Source organism: Thermobia domestica, chromosome 9 (genome assembly GCF_964235325.1).
Source record: "Thermobia domestica chromosome 9, izTheDome1.hap1.1, whole genome shotgun sequence".
Taxonomy (NCBI): Eukaryota; Metazoa; Arthropoda; class Insecta; order Zygentoma; family Lepismatidae; genus Thermobia; species Thermobia domestica.
The window spans coordinates 88,628,204-88,654,067 of NC_137462.1; the positions used below are offsets into that span (position 1 = coordinate 88,628,204).

The following is a 25,864-nucleotide window of genomic DNA, read 5'->3' on the forward strand; positions in this document are numbered from 1 at the left end:
CTGGAATTATTCTTTTTAGGTGAAGCGATGGTTGGAGCAATGGGACCAGTTAGTATTTCCACAGTTGTAATTTATTGTTGAATTCAGAGAAATGTTCAAAAATAACAAAATGTGACCTTGCAAAACATATTTACTTACCCATAGTTTTATTACTGTCAACTGAAACCTGAATGTGTGGTTATCTGGGATGTATCTGTCCCTTTCAATGTACAACTTCAGAGGGGAAGGGATATGAGCGTCAGAGGACAGCTAGTAATACACTAAAAGAAATGCTTCAGAGCTGTGTCGGAAGCGGCATGTTGTGCATATGTTTATTAAAATGTTATCCATTCCTAAAATATAAATTCGACCTTCTTTCCCTATAATGTGCCATTTACCAATTTATTTCAATATCATTCCTGACAGCGTCATCTTAGCTTTGTACATGAATACAGTTAAAACACTTCATTAAAATAATGAAGATAAGTAGGGGCGGGTCTTTAAAATTAATTAGGAAAGATAATTTGAAAATCTGGCATAATTTACAAAAACCTAGCATAATTCAGACCCGTGTTTGGCATCATCGCGAGTCTCGAGTGTGGCAACCCTGCACATCATTCAGCACTGAGGCTTGCGAGACGTAACGGGTAGCTTAAATTGGAAGCCGAATAGTACTATCCAGATTTTTATCCGATGCCTGGAACTACAATCGGGATTGAACCTAGGACCGTTAGTTAAGCAAGCACACATGAAGTTACTCTGTGTCTTTTATGTTGCTATTTAGCCTTTAGCTCATATAGCCTACAATTTAGTTAAAAAGAATTTTTAAAAATGTGTAATGGCCTGAATGAGTTTCTGAAGTAGCTTTCACGTTGTCAGTTGATCGGAAACACTGTCAATTTGTTGAATTTACGATTGTTTAATGCGATCACGTGAATGTCTTGTTTTTCTGTCTATCAATCCAAAATTTGGTTCTCGACCACCATTTGTTTCCATTATATTGTCTTCATTCTTCGACAAAAAATATATTTGTTAGTAAATTGATTATTTGATTTAAAAAACCCGCATTCCTTTTATTTTAGGCTCATTATATGAAGATGCAAAAACAAAATTGTAGGTAAGAAGTGAAGGGAAGTAGAATCTAGTTTCTAATTTATATTTATTCACTGATACCCCCTTTTTTGACATAACTTGTCGCCGATGGCAACATTGACTCGACTAGTCTTACATCTAGTTTCGTACATCTTCGGATACCTTCGAGACTGTGTTCGTCTGTCTTGAAGCGCGCGGTTTCCGATAACATATATGAGTCATGGCGGCAGGGTAGAATGCTTTGCAGAAAGTTACGAAGTGAACGTTTTATTTATTAGTAGCTAAGCGCGGCTCGCTTGTTGAAGAGGTGCATGTGTTTGAATGTGGTTTGGAGGCATATATTAATGACGATGGACTCTGTGTAACAGCTGATGACGGAATAGCAAAGACAGCAACACTGTACATGTGTATTTCGTTTTTTGTGTGTTCGTTTTCATATTTTTTCCCCCTTTCTTTTTCGTCTCATTAAATTCTGAGGAAGAGCTGCGAGGGAATCCCAAATAAGGTAGGTGCTGTCCGCTGTCTCGAGTCAGGGAAGGTGCGAGTGAAAGTGGAAGAACGGTGCAGCTGGGTGCATAATGTAAACAAAATGCGAGACTTTGGGACGTTCAGCGCGCTGTGCTGGTTTTAAATGTATATGTTTTGCTTTAATATTTTTCTCCTGTATAAAATTAGAAAATTAGGGAAATAAACTAAACGTTTCAGGACTGATAATATAAATTAGGCTACACAGTTCATACACACAAACTTACATCCCTTCTTTAGTGTACCTTGTTTAATACTTAGTTAACACGTGGTTCAAGTCTTGACTTTTCTTTTTCTGTTTATTCCAATTTCTTGATGTAATTAAATTCTTTCCATTAAATTGGATTATACGGTCGTACTTCGAACAGACAAGGTAATTAAGATGAACCGGTAAGATGGCTTCTTTTTCTAAATGAAGGTTCAACGTTAGGGTATACCTACTACTAATAGGTGGAAGGAAAACATGTAGATCCTAACTGCTTGTTTGTGTTTATTATTATAATACATAAGGCAACGTGACTTAGTTCCACATGACATTCGAGTTATGAACTCTAATTGGGAATGAGTGGCTCTGCGTAGCATAGTCGCTATGCTCTCGCCTTTGCTACGATAGTCCCGGGTTCGATTCCCGGTGGGGGCACTCGGTCGAAAAAGTTTAAAAGCTTTCTCACACCAGGCAAATGCCGAGGTGGTACCTAACATGCACGTCCCAGCAGCTTCCTTCCGTTCTTTCTTCCTTCCCTTTCCTTGGATAGTGTGATCGCCGAGGGACATCACCCCTCATACGTGACGGGCTAACATTACCATAGATGCTGAAGCCCAGAAATCTAATTCCTAATCCTGATCTAATTGGGAATGAAGAGCTGTTTCAAGTGTATGAACATCGACAAATTGGTAACGATTCGTAAAGACCCCACCCAGGGGCGTCATTTCAGACTTCGCTTGAGGGGGGCTAGAGCACCACCGACATAAGACTTCCGCATTTACTACTAGTATATTAGTAAACAATCGATTAAAGTATGTGTTCCTGCAACTCTTGGGGAGAAGGCAGCTAAATGTCGCCCCTGCCCCGTATCAATTTTTATAGTGTTCGAACTTCATTGGAAATAAAGTTTTTCTGGTACGAATCCAGTGTTTGGAATTTTACATTTCTATTTAGTTTGTCATTTGTAACCTTGGTATTGCATACGAATGCAAGCAGTGTTCACACTGAGTTTTCTATTACAAAATTTTCTGCAGTAGAGATACTGTTGGACTATCGTACACTGCTAACTGATTACTAAGGCCCGGATTTATATGTAAAAATATATTTCTTTTTTAAAAACGTACAAACTCAAAACAAAGTTTATTATCCTCATTAAGTGTCTGTAAGTGTGAATTACAAATTTTATTTAACATAAAAATACATATTTTCTGAAAAAAAAAAGTTATGTAAATACATATTTTGAACATTTTTGGGTCACTCCATACGAAGTGGTCGAGAGGTGGTTGCTGGATCCAGAGATGTTCACCCTCGCGAGGGTGGCCCTCTCGAGGGCATCCTCACCCTCAAGTTCCCTCGCCCACAATTCCGCGAGGGCGAGCAAAAGCTTCGACGAAGAGGCTGAGGGTGCGCGAGGGCGAGGACAAGTTTCGGCAGCGAGGGCGAGGACAAGCTTCGATGGCGAGGGTGAGGGTGCGCGAGGGCGAGGAAAAGCTTCGACGAAGAGGGCGAGGACAAGCTTCGATGGCGAGGGTGAGGGTGCGCGAGGGCGAGGAAAAGCTTCGACGAAGAGGGCGAGGGTGAGGGCCAAGTGTTACTGCAGGAGCGAGGGACTCGGGATTTTTCCGTTTCCTCCCGTTTTCTCATTCCACCTATTCTTTCATCATCATTCACTTGCAATTCCATCAGTCTCCTTTAGCCATCGATGGCATAACCGTTGGATGTTAAACTAAAGATTTTTTTTTTTTTTTTTTTTTTAAGATTGGTATCTTTGAAAGCGTTTTTAATATAGTGTAAGAATATGCAGCGCACAGTCTTGAAAAGGGAGACTATTTTGGGCGTCCAGTAGGCTTCTTTGTGTGATCTGTTACCCTTCATTATCGACGTTTTTATTATTATTTTTTTTTCGCTAAATAGGATATTAAAATAGAATGATTTGGTTCTATATCTCAAGTTTTAAAGCTCCCTGACAACTGATATTTAGTCAGCAAAGCATAGGAAAACTTAGAAATAAAGAAGCAAAACTACCTGAAGTATTCGGCTATGGTTCATCTAATCGTGGGCGTCGTAACGAGGGGCTTGGGTGGTCGCGTTCACACGTATGTAAGCAAACTAAGAAAATAAAAGCATATATTCAGGGGTGTAGTCGAGAGTATACGAAGGTATATTGCGCATACTTTCTGCTTCAAGGCGTGTAGTACTATATTCAAAACTAGCATATATAACCTGTGAAATTTTTAAGACTAGCGTATACTCTGTGAAAATTTTAAGACTATGGTGTACGCCGTGTGAAATTTTAGGACTTGAGCAGGAAGTTTTTGATAGTCTATTATTGCAACACAGCCCCTGCCCGCTGCAGCCCCTAGTTATTCGCCTCTACTTTCCAAACATTTTCTATATATTTCACATCCCTGGAGTTGGTGGCCCCGCATCGTGGAGGTTGTGGGGACATTATCTAAGCCTTTGGTCAAGTGACCTTACATTTACATAGATTACTATTGAGATAAGTGGGTAAAACTGCATTCAGGTTTACACCTATAATTTCATGATTCTTAATGTTCATCCTCCAGAATGGGAACTTTCGAAGATGTCCCCAATTCTAACTATAGAAAAACGTTCTCACACAATGAATAAACATAATTTCAAACCGTTCATGATCTATATTTAGAAAAAAATAGCACTCTACTAACGTAATTTGCTGTTTTGGAAAATATAAGTTTTACTTATGAATATCTGGGAATCAGTCGATCTGTCTGTATTCTGACATATTAGAGTTAATGTCCCTTTATAATTCATCACCGATGCCGATGCTAAATGGTACGTGAATCTATAGTTTATGGTAGGATCCGAACCACCATAATGCGTTCAAACTTCACTCAAGGGAATCGAACCTGAGACTTGCTGCAAAGCAGACATGCTTGCTAGACACTATACTAACTTCCTTTGTATATTTCAATATCATTAACTTTCAGTAATCACCGGTAATCGACCTATAACCAGAGTCGAAGTCTAAGAGGGAGTTATTGAAAATGTTTAATTATCATAATTTTTATGTAAATATTTCACTTTAGAATATTAGCGTTTAAATACTCCTCTCCCCCATACAACCATTACACACGCTAATACTATGTAACAAGCAGTAACGACTACATATTATCAGGTGCAACATTTAATCAATCAACATATAACATATAAAGCTTATAAAATTTTAATTAGTCAGCTGGATTACATCTTATGAAAAAAGTTGAATAATTTCCACCTTATATGTTAGTTGTTTGACGAACGTAAGCATGAAGGTAAGCTTAGATCTTTGTTCGAAATTCACATTGAAATGATATTCGCAAAGAATCTTCAGTGGGTTGAATCTCTTTCGTTCCAGGTTGGCTACAAGACTGCGATAATCGTAGGACGTAAAAATGAAGATTTTATTCCCCAGTCAGAATTTTTAAACTATCCTATCTCTTCAAGTCAATAATTGTCTGTTTTGCATTATTACTTTTCAACCACAGAGCAAAATAATTCAGTCACTCTACTCCCGTTTTAATGATGTATGGCAGCATGTAACAAATTGTTGCGAGGTCCTGGGCAAGAAAAGTTTATGATCGCCCTTTCAGTTTTTAATTGCTAATTATAATAAAATTTCTGGAAATCAATTAATCTACACATTTAATTATTTGTGCTAAAGAAAATAAGGGTTTGTTCTCTTACTTTCCCGTTCCACCATTTCTTTCATCATCATTCACTTGCAATTTCATCCATCACCTTTAGCAATTACATAACTCTGGGGCGCTAAACTAAAGATTTCATCTTTTCTTTCATTACTACAATCTTAAAGTTTGCACGTATTAAAGTTTGCACGACATTATTAATTGTTGAATTGGTGGATTTATAAAAGTCAGTGCTAAATCATTTTAGGCTCGATAATCTTTCCAAGGCCCCTAAAGGCGCTAAGCTCTGCGCGTGCCATTTAGGGTGGAACGGTGGCTCAGCGATAGAGAAATTACCTTTGTTCGAAGGGTCGCATGTTCGATTCCCGTCCAAGTAAGTTCGTGGTGGAGGACATCGTGTTCGTGGGTTTTCTGGGGATTCTCCAGTTTCCTACCACATTCTCATTTAACTATTTCTTTCATCATTCATTTCTGTCTCCTTTAGCATTTAGCTTGCATAATCGTGGGATCTTAAACTAAAGATTTCATTTTTCATTTGCCTTTGCGTATTTGTAGTGTAAGGAATCCTTGAGACAACGTTTGAAAGATATCATTTCATAATTGTAGGAATTACTGAAAATAAACTTTCCAACAATGATAGCTGCCAAAAATGAACCAAGACCAAAGTGATAAAGTGCACAAATTGGCCCCTAGGGTAGTTTCTTAAGACAAAGTTTCATATTTATGGCAATTATTGAAAAAAAAATTAAAAATTTTAACATTGTTCAGATAGGACAAATGTATCTCTATTAGTGGTGAATATTAACAATATTTGAGCATCGAAATTAACCTTACAAGCACATTGACACATTTCAGTTTATATTTTAAAATACCAATTAACTTAGATTCACATTCAAATCAATGAAGTCATTCATGTTATAGGTTAGAGTGGGTATATATTTCCGAGTGATAATTCAACAATAGTGTTCTGAAGTATTTTATTTGTTTACTGACGGAGTTTCAAAATTAAGCTCTTTAGATCTTTCCCTTTGAACTTGTTCAAATTCCTCAGTTACGCTACATACATCAGGGATGGCCAGCGTGTTGACTGTCAAATTCTGACAGATAGTTCGCGGCAGTCACTCTACCGTCACTCATCAAACCTTGATTTCACCCTCACCCTCATGAGAGCCGCCCTTGTGTGGCTGAATACTTATGCTTGCATCGTAGTTCAAGGAACATTTTGAAGTAAAGGCATTGGATACTGTTGATAAATGATGTATACGTCACTATCGACCGAGATCTCCATTGTAACAGTTGTTCCATTTTAGGTGTTCCACAGTAAGTTATACGATGATATGTTTAGTTTCCTTTCTTTAGGACGTATGTTAAGCAAGGGCGGATCCAGGACGGACTTCTGGTGGGGGTGGTGGGTTGTAATACTGCTACTTAGAGCTACTTTTAAGAGCTCCAAACTCTGGGATGCGTTTTATTTGTATATATAAAATAAAGAAGTTTCCTCTTCTGGGGGGAGGGGGGAGCGATCGCCCCTCTGGATCCGCCACTGATGATAAGGAAATAATTCAAATAGGTTGAATAATTGATGCTCTGATCCTCACGAAGGAGGCCCTCTCGAGGCCTCCTCACCCTCAATTACCCTCGCCCTCAATGATATGAGGGCGAGGGTGCGCAAGGGCGAGGAAAAGTTTTGAGCACGAAGGCGAGGGCGAGCGAGGATAATGGACAACTCCTATCGCGAGGGCGAGGGTGAGGGTGCGCGAGGGCGAGGACAAGCTTCGACGGCGAGGGCGAGGACAAGTTTCGACAGCGAGGGTGAGGGTGCGCGAGAGCGAGGACAAGCTTCGATGGCGAGGGTGAGGGTGCGCGAGGGCGATGGACAATTCCATTCGCGAGGGCGAGGGCGCGCGAGGGCGAGGACAAGTTTCGACAGCGAGGAAGAGGGCGCGCGAGGGCGATGGACAATTCCATTCGCGAGGGCGAGGGTGAGTGAGGTCGAAGTAAAATGAACATCTATGGCTGGATCATCTCCGAAAATTATAAAACTTTCAATGTGACGAACCTTGTGAATGAGAAGGTCAATAACATCATTTACGTTGTCATATTACAAGTGTTTCTGAATAGCGGCCATCTTTCTTGTCGATGGAGTGCCATTTTTTGCATTTGTAAGCTTTTCCGAAAACTACAGTTGCTCAGGGCGTACATATCAGACGAATTCCAAACAAGAAGGAATGTGTAGAGGAAAGACTGAGGTACACAGAGAACATATACCCTTGCTTTTAAATAAATATGCAGGGTTGCAAACCAATACATGAAATCACTAGAAAAATACAGAAAATTACACTTTTAAAGGGGCTGTATTTTGGAATGGCTATGGCATAAAGTAGAGGGTTCATAAATTTTGTGCTAAGTACTATTGCATGTAAAGAGTCTGCAGAAATATCCACAGCTATGATACTACTGGCATCGTAGATTTATGGGTGTCCGAAAGTTGAATTTTTGATTTTAATTCCATTTTTGGAGCGTAATATCTCAGGAGGGCAAAGTACTAAAAATTGCTGTTTAGGCCACAAAGTAATTCTGTATGTGAATAAACTATTGTAAAAAAAATCATGACTGATATTACATGGAGAAAAAAGTGAGGACATGGTAAAAACGCGAAAAAATAACTCGCCGGAAAAATTTAAATGTCTGGGTATGTTTTATGATAAATCTCAAAAACTACACATGATTCAGGAATTAGGCCCCCCGAGAAAATCCACGCACACGGTGTTTGTCCAATTGCCGCGAGCTGGGATCGAACCAGGGACTCGATGCACCACAGGTGAGCGCTCTACCACTGAGCCACTGTGACCCCCACCCCAATGTTATGGTTTAGTTTTTTTTTTTTTTTTTTTCAGTCTTCGCAAGCTAGGCTAGGAGAGACAAGTAGCAGACGAGCAGTTTGGGTTATTAATACTTTGATGTCATCATTGAGTTCAATGTAAAAATAGATCGAAGCTCCAAATTATATTATAATCGAAACAACTGAAAGAGGATACTTAATTAGATGTCTTAACGTAGGTTGTGCGTATGTCGATGACGTAAGCAATGTCAAACATCCTGCGAAAAATTGAGTAAGTGACGTTTCAAATAGCGAATTGTTAGCCATGCAGTCAAATTACTTTGCAAACAATAACCTTTAAGTGAACTGCCACCAATGGGCCAATATTCGCACAGAAACGTATCTAAAAGGAACGATTGTGTAAAGTCCAGTATACATACAAAAAGAGAAGTTTTATCTTTTTCTTCTTTCACATTTAAGACACAACAAATCTTTGTTTATTACAACAATACACGTTGTGTCTGCGTTTCGCTAAATGTTACTAATCATTTTCAAACGAGTTGAACAACACCTCTGTAACAAAAGAATTTTAGTTGTGGCAAACAAAGGGAAGCGTGTTGCCTCGTAACCTGTCTAATATAAGTTGTTACTTCTATTTCCAATAAGAATGAAGATTTTTGACCAGTGATATACAACCTGATATATTGTATGACTCCTTATATAAAAATTAAAATAATATAGTCTTACCCGGGATGTAATTGAACCTGAACCCACAAAGTGGGAGTGATGTATATATTTCCTGAAAGCTTGGGTCAAGGTAAGATCAAAACTGGTTACCAAAATTGGGGAGGTCTCAAGCATTCCGCTTGAGGGCAGCACGTTACTCATTTTTATAAACACCTTTAAGCGTGTCTTAAAGTCCGTTGCAACCCCGAGAAATCTGAAACGTTGAGACAGATATGAAAACAGAGAAACATGTCTTTCATCATTTCAAAAGTATAACGTATCATTTAACATCAACATGATATGCAAGTTGACTCTCCTTTTCATTTAAAAATTTTGAGTTGGACCCCGTCTGGTACACTGGGACAATATATTTTACTTTGATACGTTGTACTTTTGAAATGATGAAAGACATGCTTTTCTGTTTTCATATCTGTCTCACCGTTTCAGATTTTTCGGGATTGCAACGGACTTTATAGACACGCTTAAAGATTTTAATAAAAATTAGTAAAGTGGTGCTCCCAAGCGGAATGCATGAGACCTCCCCAATTTTGGTAACTGGTTTTGATCTTACCTTGATTCAAGCTTTCAGGAAATATATACATCACCCCTTCTTTTGTGGGTTCAGGTTCAAGTACATCCCTTGTTAGTTCTAGTCTACAGCATAATCCCATTTATGGTATGATGATAATTATTAACTATTCTGGCTTTCGGCAGGTTGTGGGACTAATGAGATTTTTTTTTTTTTCAATTTTAGAATGTTTCTTCCACGTTTCTTGATCTTCAGCTTCCTCTTTTAACTCCCAATATTTTCTCTTATCTTTCAAATCAACGATCAGTTGTGTTCTTCTTCCTATTCCCTTCCACCTTTCCTTCTATGGCGGTGTGAAGAAGACAATTACTTCGAAAGATATGTCCAATCCAATTGGCCTTCCTGCAAAGGATGCTGGATATAAGTGTCCTCTTCTCTCCTATCCGTTATAAAACATCTCCGTTTCTTGCTTTCTCTGTCCATTTTTTCTTCATTTTCCTCCAACACCATATTTCGAAGCTCTCCAAATATTTCTTCTCTAACTTCCATAATGTTCAAGTCTCTGAACCATACAGTCCAATGCTCCATATATAGCACTTGACCAATTTCTTCTTTTCAATGCTTCTTTAGCTATGGCAATTCTTGACCTGATCTCTTTGGTGCAGTAAGCGTCTCTCATCAAAATACTTCCCAGATACAGATACTTATAGCATGATACCCTGTTTATAGTAAAACTGGCTTACCTAATTAATAAGTAGCAAATTCTATAACTTATTTTTGATAATTTGGATTGGAGATAAATCTGGGGGTACGCCCTTATTGGAAATGTCGTCAGAGGTACGCGGTAAAAGAATGTTGAATACTACTGGCTATTCTATGTAAACTTGTTAACACTTTCATACTACTGTACTACGTGTCCCACTGCACCCAAAACGCTGATATCAAGAAAAGTTGTAGACATGCTATTAAGTTTTTATTGAACAAACTACCCTTCTCCTAACTGGGGACGTTAAAAGAGAAAATGCAATTATATGCATTTCATAAAGCTCTTGTGATGTTAATGATTTTTTATGTTCGTTTGTTTGGAGGTTAATGTCTTTTTTCAGCAGCGAGGCTACTCGCATATCTCCCGCCCAAAAAGCGAGAACACCTACCACTTACTCAAAAGGGATCAAAAATAGAGGTGCTGGCAACCCTTACCTTTTGCGTCAGGTGTCCGTGAATCTTCGATGAGATCCGATAAAACCGGAATTCAAATATTACTATGGCAAAATCGTGCCAAACACGCTCACTCCGGGTCTGGTGGCTTATATGTCTAATTACCTCTGGATCTTCCAGGTTACGGGTCGTGAAGTTCGTGATCTATCCCATCACTGTTTAAAGATGTATCTATATGAATGACAGATACCGAAAATCGAACTTAAATTTTCATGTACGATTCTTTGTACTCATGACTACTGATTCAGAATTTCTTTTATTCAGTGGTTGGAACCTCGCCTACCTTCAAAACTCTAGGAATAAGTTCAGTTCTGAATTGTGCCATGTAATTTAAATATTTGATAAATATTGTGAGAAAAGAAAAAGTTCATCTGTGTATTCTGATTCGTTTTTGTTTTACTTAATTTAAAGAATGTAATTCTGGGACATTAAACGAAACTAATTAATAGAAACTCTGTAGGCCCTATATTAGCCACTATTTGCTAAAGTTCGTAATTTGTTTTTAGCAAAGACAATAGTATAATGAATAGTATTGCATTTTGTATCGAATTATCATATCATGTATCTGACAATTCCTTTATTGAAAGGAACCTCTTTTGATGGTAGTGTGTTGATGTTTGTATTTTATACTTTCATTGCTCAGCTGTTGATTTCTCCTTGAAATATGAATCACATCTGTTTTTCTTGTTTTATTTTCCACATTTCTTCCTCTGCAAGTGAGCAGTTAAACTGCTTCTTCTGCTCCTTGTTTAGCAACATGCTTTATCACCCCCCTCCTCTCCAACGCACACAGAAGCTACTGATGAGATCAGCAGTGTCCTACATGGAGATACAGAAATGTCTCGACTTTTATAATGCATCGTACCACAGAACATCAGCATCTTTGTTTCAGATTTCAGCATTTTTTAAATTTTTTTTTTTTAATTGCGAAGAATCGGGTGATCTAAATTCTCATAGAATTGCTACTAAGGCTGTGTTCGTAACAGGGGCGGATCCAGAGGGGGGCGATCGCCCCGATCGCCCCCCCACAAGAGGAAACTTTCTTATTTTATATATAAATAAACCCATCCATAACAAGTTTGGAGCTCTTAAAAGTAGCAGTATTACCGCCGACCGCCCCCCCCCAGAAGTCCGTCCTGGATCCGCCCCTGGTTCGTAATAGTATCTATGTAAGACGATGAAGTAATAATAATAATAAAAAAAAAGAAACGCCATTAATTGAATATTTTAGGTAGGCCTATATGTTGTTAGTATTAAAACCTCCGTTAGGACACTATTCGTTTTAAGCCTACCTCTTTTCGAAATTGTCGCTGATATATTAAAATATATATGCATTATAGGGTGTGCCATTTGCTATCGACCCTGTGCTTTTCACGTAATTCATCAAAGTACGTGTGGTGATAAAGTTGTCCTTGGTTTATGAGTTGCTTTCTGAATATATTAGGTGTTGAAAGTGGCTGCCATTATCCTACAGACACGTGTGGACGCGACATTAAATCTTAGCAAAGGTGTGCACCAACTGTGTGACACCTTCCAGATCAATTTCATAACAAATATGTACTTCCGGGTCAAGAATATTCCTTGCCTTTTCCCCATACAATCACAACCTTTCTACATGTTCCATTGGAATAAATTCATGGGCTTATCGTGATCACTGGTGTCAGATCAGGTGATCCGGGGATATCTGGTCCGCCAGACTGATCTTGTTTCATTTATGTTACGTAATATCATGTTCTATGCTACCATTTATGCCCGGAAAGACACCAGACAATCTTTGCCATTTTCAATGACAGCTCGTAGCCGATAGCGACCGGCACACACACACACTATATATATATACAGGGTGCGGCACGTAAAACCGGCCCGTAAAGTGAACACATAAAATGAAATGTAATGAATTGAATATGATTAACTACAACACATAAATGAAATGTAATGTATTGAATATGACTACTCGCCTTCACAGCAGGTGCTGAAAGTGTTCTCCACCCACTTCAACACACATGTGAGCACGATTGAGGAGATTCATATATACCCTTGTCAGTTCTTGTGTTGTAATGCTATTGGTGACATCCTGGATTCTGGTCTTGAGTTCTTCAATTGTGTGTGGATTTGTTTCGTATACTCTTCCCTTTAACAGTCCCCATAAGTAAAAGTCACACGTGGATAAGTCTGGTGACCGAGGAGGCCACAAGCCTTTGCTGATTGTCCTCTCTGGTGTAAACATCTCATGCACAAGGGACAATGATGCAGCTGGTGTGTGGCGTCTGCCCCTTAAAACACGTCTGCAACTTCTCTCACTCGCATGAACCTGTTGACTCAATCTCCTGGTTGACTTTCGAGGACTTCTTGTCATTATCTCCTCCACCTGCATCTTTAATTCAGGTGTGGCATGTTGCACCGTCCTGCTGAAAGTAACATAACTGACGCTCCTCTTCGGTCAAGTGTGTATAAAACTCCTCTAGGATTCCCATATACAAGTCACTGTTCACTGTCGTCTCAAAGAATATGGGCCCAATAACGCGTGTGGCGGAAATGGCACACCAAACACCAATCTTCTCATCATGCAAGGTACCTGGTGGATTGCGTGTGGATTTTCTGTCGACCAATACCGGTTGTTTTGGGAATTTACGTACCCAGACAGGTGGAACCACGCCTCGTCACTCATGATGAGCATTAGTGGATCCAAGAAACCACTGGCAACATTGCTCAACAGCCATGAACAGAAATGCACCCTCTTCTGCAGGCCAGGCTCCTTCAGTTCTTGCACAACACTTATCCGGTACGGTTTTAACTTCAGTCCCCTTAAAACACGTCTGCAATTTCTCTCACTCGCATGAACCTGTTGACTCAATCTCCTGGTTGACTTTCGAGGACTTCTTGTCATTATCTCCTCCACCTGCATCTTTAATTCAGGTGTGCAGACAGATGGTCGTCTGTTCCTGGGAGCATTTTGAACCGATCGTGTACGCCGCCATTTTTCAATCAATTCCTGAATGGTGGTTTTTGCTGGCACAGAACGTCCTGGAAATTTCTCCTGAAACAAATTCTTTGTTTTCACAAAAGATCCAGTGAGAATGAACCCTTCAACAATGGCAACACGCTCGGGTATCGAATACGGCATTATCACACACTGACACTCACCCGGCTTAACACAACGAGGCCTTTTTCTCAACTGTTTTCGACAAGTTTCACTGGCTGCGGCTGCACGTGACTGCTGCAGGTCACGTAAGTCGACCCGACCTCGACACGCCATCTCTTGGTAGGAAGGTAGATTATTTAAGTGTTGCCAAAAACACAATATACCAGAATATTACGACGGGCCGGTTTTACGTGCCGCACCCTATATATATACTGAAAGTATTTGAGAACAGGATCCTGAGAAGAATATTCGGACCCAAGAGGAACGAGAATGGGGAATGGCGGAAGCTTCATAACGAGGAACTACATAGTTTATACGGTTTACCCAACATTGTTAGGGTCGTCAAGTCTAGGAGGCTTAGGTGGGCAGGTCATGTAGCTATAATGGAAGAAAGTAGAAACGCTTTCAAAGTCTTGACTGGTAGACCCATAGGAAAACGACCATTAGGAAGACCTAGGCGCAGATGGGAGGATAATATTAAGATGGATCTCGCAGAGATAGGAATACAAAGTAGAAACTGGATCCAGTTGGCTAAGGATAGAAGTCAGTGGAGAGCTTTTGTGAACGCGGCACTGAACCTCCGGGTTCCATAGGCCATAGAGTTAGTTAGTTAGTTATATATATATAATCACTGACCATCATAAATTAAGCAACAAATGGATACTCAGCTGTATAAGGAAAGTAAACGCATACTGCTGAACAAACTGTTATTGAAATTAACCTATTTTACGCCATACAGCAAGGAAAACTACCAAATAAAAGTACACTAATAAGGGATATGATCACCGCACGTGGCAATACAGGATTCACAATGTCATTTCATGTTGGTAATAAGTGTTTGTACCAGCTCGTTTGGTATCTGGGTCCATTGTTGATGAAGAACCCGTTAAAGATCATGGAGGGTTCGTGGAGGGGGCACAAGGTTTGCAATGAGTCGCCCTAGAACATTCAACATGTGTTCGATTGGGTTAATGTCCGGGAATCTCGATCGCCACTCCATTCGTTGAATATGGTGTTGCTCCAAGTACTGATCGACCAGTTTTGCTCCATGAGGACGAGCATTATCGTCCTGTAGAATGAATTCCTGACCTCTCTCTAGCACGTGCAAAGGTTACAACGTGACGATCCAGAACATCTTCCCGATAGCGCTGATCTGTCATTGTGCCACGTGTTAGAACATACAGATCACTACGTCCTCCAAGAGAGATGCCACTCCACATAAGTACACGTGCAAAACCATATTTATCCCTTTCAAGAATGGATGGTAATGGGTTCCTGTTTCTCGACCGACCAATCTGCGTCGAGAATCACTGTCCAGAGGAAATCTAGACTCATCAGTAAAGAGAAGTGATTGCCTTTGCTCGTTGGTCCAGTTCACATGCACTGGTCTTCTGGCATACAACCCACGTTTATGAAATTGTCTGTATACTGTACTCGTTGATAGAGAACACCAATTGGCAGGAACAGCCTCCACAAGCACTTGAGTTACTGTTGCAGACCTATTTCTTCGACTTGACAAAAGAATATATCGATCATCCCTGACCGCCACTAACTTCTCGAAGAATTTTGCACTCTCTGGAACTTGCTCCATAACCTGCTGACCACTGCTCAATCAACATCGACCCACCGGGCCGCGTCGGCCTGATACTTTGCTTCCAATCTAACGATAACACGCCATCGTAATTCATCCGGCAAATGCCTCGTTGCCATATTCGCCTGTTTCACTCCACTCTATACACGGAGAGACTTTGTTCCCTTCTAACTTTCTGAAAAAAATATCCCTTTTGTGTTGTATTATAAAGAATTATACAGGAAATTCTCAAAAAACATAATGAGGAAATTCCTGCAGAAAAACTTCCGGTCTCCCACTCGACTGTGGGGTATTCCAAACATCCTGAAGGTCCTTTCCCACAGCACACAACTCCTAAACCCGCCCATGCTCAAAACACATGTATTTATATGCATTAAGGCGAGAAAATACACACGTATATCAAAGAAACAATTCAATATGGCACGTCTAAATATAAACTAGGTTAACTTCTTTGCAAACACCTCATTTTAAAAACAAAAGGTAGGAAAAAGGTAAGAAAAATGTCAGTGTTGTCAACTTAGAAATTATTTCTACACAAGAAATAAAACCTTTTACGTGCAAAACTGTTCGTCGATTACTCTGTATAAAAATGGATTTATTAAAGGTATTTAGCATCTAATTTCCAGTGACGGTATGTTTTAATCATTTGAAAATCCAGAGATGGTATGCCTTCATCACTGAAAAAACAGAGGCAGTATGACATATCACCGCATACCGTCTCACTTCGACCACTGTATATATATATATATATATATATATATATATATATATATATATATATATATATATATATATATATATATATATATATATATATATATATATATATATATATATACATATATATATATATACAGTGGCGGATCCAGGATATGATCAAGGGAAGGGTAAACCATAGTTTGTCGCTTTATCAAGTGTATACGTGAGGGTCAAGGGGGGCCTATAGCCCCCTTGGATCCGCCCTTGTATATATATATATATATATATATATATATATATATATATATATATATATATATATATATATATATAGAGAGAGAGAGAGAGAGAGAGAGAGAGAGAGAGAGAGAGAGAGAGATGGTGTCCCACCGGGAATGGACCATGTTTTGAGGAATGAAAGTATGCGTCATGAAAAGCAATCGTTCGAGATATCGATGAAAACACCAATATTTCGTACACATTGCTTCGAAGATACATATCTCCGGAACTGATGAAGATATCGGAATCATTCAAAAACAAATAGGTAGCACACGTAATAAGCATTATATACGTATCACATTGATTACACTCACAAGTCACAATATTGCGGACGAAATTTCAGAATTCGTATTCAAATTTCTGTATGCCTATTGAATTGAAATAATTCAAAGTTGTTTGCTTTCACAACAATGCAAGCGAGGGGGAAAATAAAGATTTGTTTTCACAAATTTGTTTGGCTTCTTTCTTTCACTCCTGGCTAGGTCTTGCGTGTGTGTGTGTGTTTGTCTGGGTATAACAAACGGTTCTGCGAACTCGAAATATTTTAGCATCGGTTCTCGCGAAAATTACTCAATCTATTGATTTGCAACCCCCGGTTCATATGGGTGAAAATGTTCCAAAAGTAATTGTCGATTATTGTGTGAAACAAGAAATGCTGCGAATTACCAGTCAGTCAGTCAGTATATATAAATATATATACAATATATACAATATATATATATATATATATATATATATATATATATATATAATGATTTTTGATGTCTTTATACATTAATGTATCATACGCATGCTTAAATTGCCTTAATTTCATATTCTAGTACATTAGTAGTAAATGTAGCATTTGTGCAAGACGAAGTTTTAATGATATTAACACACACACACATACGAAATTCAATGTGTCAATTTTAGAAAACTTCCCAGTTTCAGGTTTTTGTAATTATGTGACTTAATTTTCTTAGTATAATTTGATATCTAACACGAAACAATTATGCAAGCCTATCTTAGGAAACATGAAGGGAATGGGTTTCCGGTGAGGTACCCAGTAATTTCCGTACTTTTTCTCTTTAAATTACTTTTTTTAATACCTATCTCCAATTACCATCACGATCACAAAAGTAGCACCTTTCAGTTTCGAACCCTGCTGGACGTTTACTATATATTGGCGTTCGGTTTGAAATTTTAAAAGAAAAAATACCGGAGGCATTTTTATTGACCAAGAAAGTGAACGACCGGAAACTATTATAGATGCTTGAATAAATAGATGCATAAAATCTTTTAATTACAGAAGTGTATGTATGATTCTGTATTTTGGAAACAGTGGAAGCAAATATTTTCATGCATTTGGTATATTAAGCAGGAAAAGACTCATCAAGTTATTTATAGTGATCGTTCGTGTTTTTCTAGTTCAGTTCTCTTTTAAAAGATCGTGAAATATTGTGTCTGAAGCATATTTTAAAACAATTGTTGAGTATAAATCCTGAAATGAAACTGTCGAAGGAAATAAAACACTTCTGTTTCTAAGAGACGACGGGAACATGGGTCATTCACACGCACGTGCGTATAGAATCAGCAATGCCTTCGTTCCTGAATAGACCAGGAATTGAGTTTTTTCATGTCTTATTCCTGTATGCATTATGATCATTCGCGCTTGGAGTTCAGTTTCCTCTCTGGATATGGAGCCCTGCCGTTCATATTTCACTGGGCATTTATTTGGTTTATTTCTCTTGGTCTGTCTGGAATTGCTATTATTATTATTATATATTCTTTTAAACGTAGAGAACCTAAATAAAAGAGTTGTTTTATGATTCGTTCTAGAATGTTGCTGTATGTTTTGTTCCTCTGGTTTTATGTCTACGTCTCGAATTAACACACGTTTCATGTTATTTCAAGGCTACATACATGTATTGACGGTACTTCTATAGGAAAGGAGTAATTAATAAACTTTAGCGCTGCATTACAACTTAGAAAAGGGTTCTGTCCATTTATTTAGCTAATGCGTGATCAGCACTTCGACACCCAGGCTGACTATGAAACAATTTACAATGCTGGACCAGCACAAAATAAATAAAATAATAAATAAATAAGTAAAACTAAAGATGACCAAGTTAATCCTTTCATTTTTAAAAAATAAATTAAACATAATAGGAAATAATATTCTCAATACGACTAATAAATACGATGAACTTCGTTTACAGTAGTGATCGTACGGAGTCACCTGGGTCACAACTTTTGTCCGGGCCGGTGACCCGGAAGTAGCTAAATATCAGCTTTACAGTATTACTGAAGAATTTTATAGTGAATTAATGCTATCCATTACTCGAGCTCGAATAACTATTCATCTGCTTCACCCCCAGTGAGACATTTCTTAATCAAGTTTTCATATCTTGACTGTTTCAGATATAATTTCATATTTATTCGGCTTTACATACTGAAAAGTACTGGAGTGGTACTCAACGACTATACGAAAAAGACTTAACGAAACGATATTTGTGACCTCAGCGGCGTCTTGTATTCTACATGATAAGTTTTATTGGATCGCTCGATTAGCTATTAAAAGCTGGTAAATGCTGAAATCTTTTTATTTTATTTATTTAAGTTTTGTGCATCGAGTTACATTTATTGAAACAACAATGTTCTACAAAATAGATTTTGTTTGTGTTGTTGGTTGTTTGAAATTATAATGCTCTTGTAAAGATTAAAAAAGAAAAATGGAAGAGAGAGAGAGAAGCATCCGTCAGTTTTTCCATTTTCTGAAATAATTTTGGAATTGTCTGTGCTTAGTATCATTAGCCCTTCAGTTAATTTTTGTATTCAAATTTATCGTTATAATCACTGAAATTTCAGAAGGGTACCCTATAGTTAGTGTTCTATTTGACAATATATGGCAATTATAGGCTAAATATCACATTATGGAGCGCATCACTCCTCCTTTACTAGTATTTTTTGAGGTGCACTTACCTATGGTATGTCTGCGGGAAACATTGCTTTGACCATTAGGTAGTTTAGTTTCTTGTATTGCTTAGAAATACCGACTAACGTCGACGATTGCTGGCGACGCCACTCTGATATATATTAAATTCGTCATATACTGTATGTGTGATGGAAAACAATGCAGTACGGCCCAATACGGCTGAGCGAGTATGCTAACACTTAATATACTAAAGAGGTTTTGTTTGTAGTATTACAGTGTGCAGCTCAGTTCTTATTTTCTAAAATCTTTTTCGTGTTTTTAGCGCACGGAATAAGATTGTCAAAGAAGAAGACAAAGTTCGAACACATGTAATTGAAGGCCTGACCAAGGTCATACATTTTCTTATGGTGACCTTTGTGTTTCAGAACAAATAAACTAGTATACGAGTGCATCAGCTACCGTATATATAGTTCACAAATACAACATACACTTTGGGGTGCAGAACTCTCGATGATTATTATTATTATTATTATTTTTTTTTCCAGTCAGACTTATTTTTTATGCCTAAATGAGTGCATAGAAAAAAAATACATAGAGTTATAGATTATTATTTTAAAGAATGTGCATTTTCTTCATGTGATCTTTGAAAGAGTAAATGTTTCTTTCTAACGAACATATTATTGAAAGTATATTATTTAACCAAAAGCAATTGCTATTATCGTGGCACTCCTTAGGTAGCTCTTTTAATATCAATATTTCTTGGGCTACCGGTACCACAGTTATACTTGAAATACTTTCTATATATAAATGGAGAATCAACTTGCTGATATAAGTACTGAAATGTTGTTGTCATATGATTTTAAATGATTGTCAAAATCTACATTTTCAAGGCTCTTTCAGAGTACCATTTTATGCGTCCCTTGACCGTTGGTAGCGCGCCTTGGGCGCGGGAGAGCCGGGTTCGATTCCCGGCGGGAGCTCATGTGGTTCGGATTCCACGTTAATCAGTAGGTCCACGTCTCATATAGCCTCGCTGCTGAACGGGACGTAAAACTCAAAAATCAATCAATCAATCAATTGACCGTTGGTGGACTAAGATGGTAGTTTTTCATAATTTTTGTTTCAATTACAACTTAATAATGACATAAGCGACACAATGGATCTGTGGTCTGGTGTTAGGGCCCCTGATTCGATGCCAGGTCATGCAAGTCTGTGGCAGACAGCATTGCGTCCGTGGGATTTCTCGGGGTTATTTCATTTCCTCTCACCTTCTCATTCCATCATTTAATTCATAATCATTGACTTTCATTAATCACCTAAAAGACATGTTGGATGTTCGAAGATTTCATTTCATTTTAGTAATGAGATAAATTTCATCTATTGGCTTGAACTTCCTTCTTCTTCTTCTTCTTCTTCTTATTATTATTATTATTATTATTATTATTATTATTATTATTATTATTATTATTATTATTATTATTATTATTATTATTATTATTATATTTTAAGCGAATATGTAACTTTTAATTAATCATACCATTGTAACATAATGTTAACATCTTTCGTTCAATTCGCCATGCAGGTCCATTTTGTAGATATACCGTTAGCTTCTTTGTTGGGTAGAATGATCTGGAACAATAGACCCCTTCTTTCTTTTAAAGATATAATTGTGGTGATGTGTTGCACATGTTGTAAAATAGGTAGTTTCTTAAAACCTTTGTTTGTTAAACTGAAAACTCAGAGAAAGTTCTTTAATTTTTGTAGAAAAAAAAAATATTTAGGTTAGCTACTTGATTACGGAATAGCATGTATTTTTATCCTGGTCCCTTTGCAACACATGATTTCTGTCTGCTGGCTTCTCTCGTACATCTTTCTTTTTGTGTAAATGAACTTAAAGTTACCCATTGTTATATCTGACGGAAACATCTTTCGATGAAAATGTCCCAGTTTCCGTTGTTGCTGAGGCAATTACTTCAATTCCAGTGATTCAAGACGAGCTGTTGCCCTTGTCTTAATCTTTCCCACCACAAGACAAAAGAACAACGAATTATTATTTTTTTTCTTAATAGAGAGAGTGTTGTTTTAAAAGAGCGTGTACTTGTATAAATGCTGCTATGATATGAGTAGCATTTTTTAAAGACACACTCACGACATCGGAAAAGAAATGTTTCCTTCTTATGCACTACACCTTGTAAAATGAAAAAAAAAAAAAATTCCCCCGCATTCTAACTCACGCAATGCAATGCCAACAGAATTATTCTATGTGCTTCCCTTTGTAATTTGTTTCTATTTCTTTGTTAATAAACTGAAAAGGAAAAATACTGCTAAAGTGAACGTTTAAGATAGTTTTACACGAGTGAAAGTTGAAATAATACTGTACTTGTTTTGTAGTACTGTACGAACTGAAAATTTCTTAAAAAAAAAAAAAAAAAAAAAAAAATCTTGTTGTCGGTTAGAAGAATAGACTCAAGAGGCAACAGCTAGTATGGATTAATAACTTCGATTTAACATAGGTAAGGTTGCCAGCTGACCGATATTTTTGTCAGGTTCAACTATATATTTCTACTTTATAAAATTTTGTCTTAATCCGTTCGGAGGATTATAAGCAGGTGCCGATAATTTTATTTTTCAGAGTTGATGACCTTAAATATGGGCCATAAACACTTTTCATTATATATATATATACACGTTACTGCAGCTTTACTGATGGGAGCTTCATGGGCATATAAATCATACAATTTATTTATTAAGGATTTTTTAAAACCAAAATTTCTTTATTTACCCTGTCCGTCGTCTGGGAGACAAGGAGTCGGAAGAACTACTTGATGGATAACCATTAATTTTGTCCAACCTTTACCATGTTTGTATATATATATTGCTTAATAGAATTTGTAAGATCCAATATAAATGAGTACACAACGAAGTATGACGTGCATGGTTATAACACAAGAAAAAAGACTAATTTTCATCCACCAAACCATAGAACAGCAATGTACGAAAAGGGAGTAAAGTATGCTGGTATTATGCTATACAATAAGTTACCAAACAAATTAAAGGTAATCAAGTCTAATGTTACATTCAAAAGAAAATTAAAAGAATACCTATTGTCACATTGCTTCTATACAATAGATGAATATAATCAGTTAAATAGTCACAATGTAAATAGTAGTAGCAAAGTAACAAGATAGGTTCATTTATGTATAAGGTATGTTGTAGTATTGGTATAATGATATTTCAAATTACTGTAATGTATAAATGTATGAATTATGTTTAACAAATGTGTCTAATATATGTACTGCATCAATTAACCATGACGAATCCCATGTACTATCGGAAAATTATTTCCAAGTTTGTACAGAATGGAAGATAAATTAAATGAAATGAAATGATGTTGAGGATCAGGTGTTAGGCTGAGGAATTACATTTCTGGGCTTTCGGCATCCATGACCATGTTAACGCGTCATGTATAAGAGGATGGCGTCTCTCGGCGATCACACTATGCGAGGAAAGGAAAGGAAGGAAGAGGGCTGAGACCTGTATGTTAGGTACCACCCCGGCATTTACCTGGTGTGACTTCATTCAAGATGGCTGGCCTACAAGAGCTTTTACACTTTTTCGACCGAGTGTCCCCCAATGGGAATCGAACCAAAGATGAGAGCATTAGTGACTACGCTACGCGGGGCCACTCAGAAGTTATGAGTCGAGTTCGTTGATGGAGGTGTTATTCAAACGAGAAGTGTAGATATCACCCATTTTCGGTTTTAAGGTTGGCCACTATAGAGCAAAAACGGTAATATGTAGCGAAGAGCGGTTCCCTACAAGGAATAAATCGTACCAAGAATACATTTCGTCTTCATCCTTAACGTTCGAATGAAACCAAAACTGAGAAATCCACAAAAATTTCCGGTTTTAATATTGACCTATGTAGAGAAACTATAAGAAATGGCGAGAAGAGTTTTTTTGGGGGGAGGGGGATTCTAAGAATAGGTACGATCACCCACTTCCGATTTTGACGTTGATCACTATAGAGCGAAAAACTATAATAAGTAGCGGGAAGCTGTTTTCTGCAATCAACTAAGCACCCCAAGAATATATTCCATTTCCACACTTAATTTCTCTACTAAAACTGAAAGAAGATGAAATCTACTACAATTTTTGGTTTCAATATTAAGAAAATATCATGTCATACAAACCAAACTCTTCATCGTGTAAAATTGACACTATTGGTATTGGTGGATGGAATTGTTACGATATTATCGTACTCGTTTGTTTGTGTTAAGTTATCTCGAGTCCTGCTCGACCTTAGGATGGAAAGAGTTAATAAATCGAAAATAGAAAGAAAATCGATTTTTAATATATAATAAGTTCAACCAACATAATATACCCAAGGAGCTTCTGTTGAACTATTGTGCCATTAAAGAAAGGAAAAAAAAAAAAAAAAACGTAGACCCGAGATATAAATGAAATCGGTTCAGAGCCTATGTTAAGTTTAAGCTCTTAAGTCCGTACTATGAATCTACTCCTACTCCTTTACATATGGCGAAATGTGAAACATTTTATTTATACATAAAAGTAATGTAATTGGATCTTAATTGACCTATTCCTTGTATCTTTTTTTTCTTTAAATATAATAATTTTGTGTCTAAGAACCATTGATTTCTGATTTTTTCCCCTAGAAGCCAGTCATAACGTCATGGAATTTCTTTAGCAAATAAATTTTTTTCTAACTTAGGTCAGAAACAACGTTACAGACATGAAAGACAACATTGCTTTGACTTCAGTTGCTTTTATTTCTGGCTTTTCAGGTACGAAATTTCTCTAATTTTTACGATTTGTGATATCTACTGATCACACACAGAAATAAAAGAAATTCGTTCTGTTGTTATTCTTACGTATCTTTCCATAATTACCTCTCGATCCTGGATCAGAAACATTAAACTTTCCCACATGGGGAATCAAATACGGAATTACGGCGCGAAAAGATGAAAATAATACATTTATTTTCCGGATTTATTTGATCCGGATAGGTTCACATACACGTATACACATGCTACTCATGATTCACAGACACACTAATTTATTTAGTGCGGGTCGCATTGACTCAGTGGTAGAGCGCTTACCTTTGGTGCTTGGGGTCCCTGGTTTGATCCCAGTTCTCATCAAGTGGGCTTTGTGATGGACAAACACCGAATGTGGAGTTTTCTCGGGGCTCTCTCGTTTATTCGTACTTTCTTCATTCACCCTATCATCCGTCTCCTTACCACCGTCTCCCTTAGTTCCAGTGCATTATCGTGAGACGTTAAACTAATAATGACAGATACACGTAAACGTATCATTTCTCATACACACTTAGTTAAAATTGTAAAATTTGGGTTTCTCTTTCTTGTTTTCGTTTGAATAAGTAAGGAATAGCCTATGTGCAAAAAAAGACCTATATAACAACTGACATGGAATAAACAGCAGAAGCTATATTTTAATCCCATTTATATACGCGTTTAGAGATGAGAAGTTTTTGTGTAGCTCTTTTCGTATGCGTACGCTAGTTGTTGAAGAACAAAGAAGAGCATCTTTTCTTTCTCCTCTTGCTTACACCTCCGTCGCTACCATTATGTTCTTAGAGAGCGTAGTGGGAAGAATCTACCTTCACCTTTTTATAACACTCATGTTAATTACCTCGTGGAAACGTTAGTAATTGCGATAATTGAGCATGCAGAAAAGAGGACCTACAAAGAAAGAGTCTTCAGAATGCAAGTGGAGTATTAACAGGGTAGTCAAGTAATGCGAAATATCTCATAGCTTGACGATTTTGCAGAAAGATTTTGCTGTTTACTATGATTTTAATCTAACAAGAAACCATTCCGATTTAGTGAATTCAATTGCTGAAAATGATTGCTAGCACTGGATTAAGCACCAAAAGGAACAGAGATAAAGAGGGTGATTATTGGTGAATTAGTCCCAGAAGCGACAGTCCTATTAGCGACAGGAACTGTTATCTGTCCTATGAGCGACCGATTCATTTACATTGAGATGATGGAAGATTATATGATTCCATCTCGTAAAATATGTTTGCCTCTGGCGTTATTAGCACCCGAACAACCTTGGTATGAAATATGTACGTGCCAGTGATACTGTTTGTCAAATATATTTTTCCTCTACTGTGAGTGTAAATAAAACTTATTTTAATTTTGAGTTAGGTTTGACATAAAACATATCAAATAACTTAACGAGACAACAGAGATATTTCCATGAAAAGTATATTTCTAAAGGTAAAACAATCCAAAAGGTAAACAAATTCTTTAAACTACCTCCCCCCTATTGTAGGCTATTAAAACGTAAAATAATTGCTTAATTTGCCTTCCTTCCTTGTTTTGACTTATACATAAAAGCTTGTCGTGAAGCAATCTGAAATAATCCCTTGTAACCAGACGAACTGTAAAGTCCTGCGAGAGATTTGTAACTTGTGTAATAATTTCTTCGAA

At 37.5% G+C, this 25,864-nt stretch overlaps 1 protein-coding gene across 1 annotated transcript in view; it reads left to right on the plus strand.

Annotated features, from left to right (window-relative positions):
* The first annotated feature begins 1,267 nt into the window (after positions 1-1,267).
* Myo61F (unconventional myosin 61F) overlaps positions 1,268-25,864 on the plus strand; it is a 277,176-nt gene continuing 252,579 nt past the window's right edge. The window contains exon 1 of the mRNA XM_081771503.1: positions 1,268-1,576. The gene's annotated coding sequence lies outside the window, so the exon portion shown is untranslated. The remainder of the gene's footprint in view (positions 1,577-25,864) is intronic.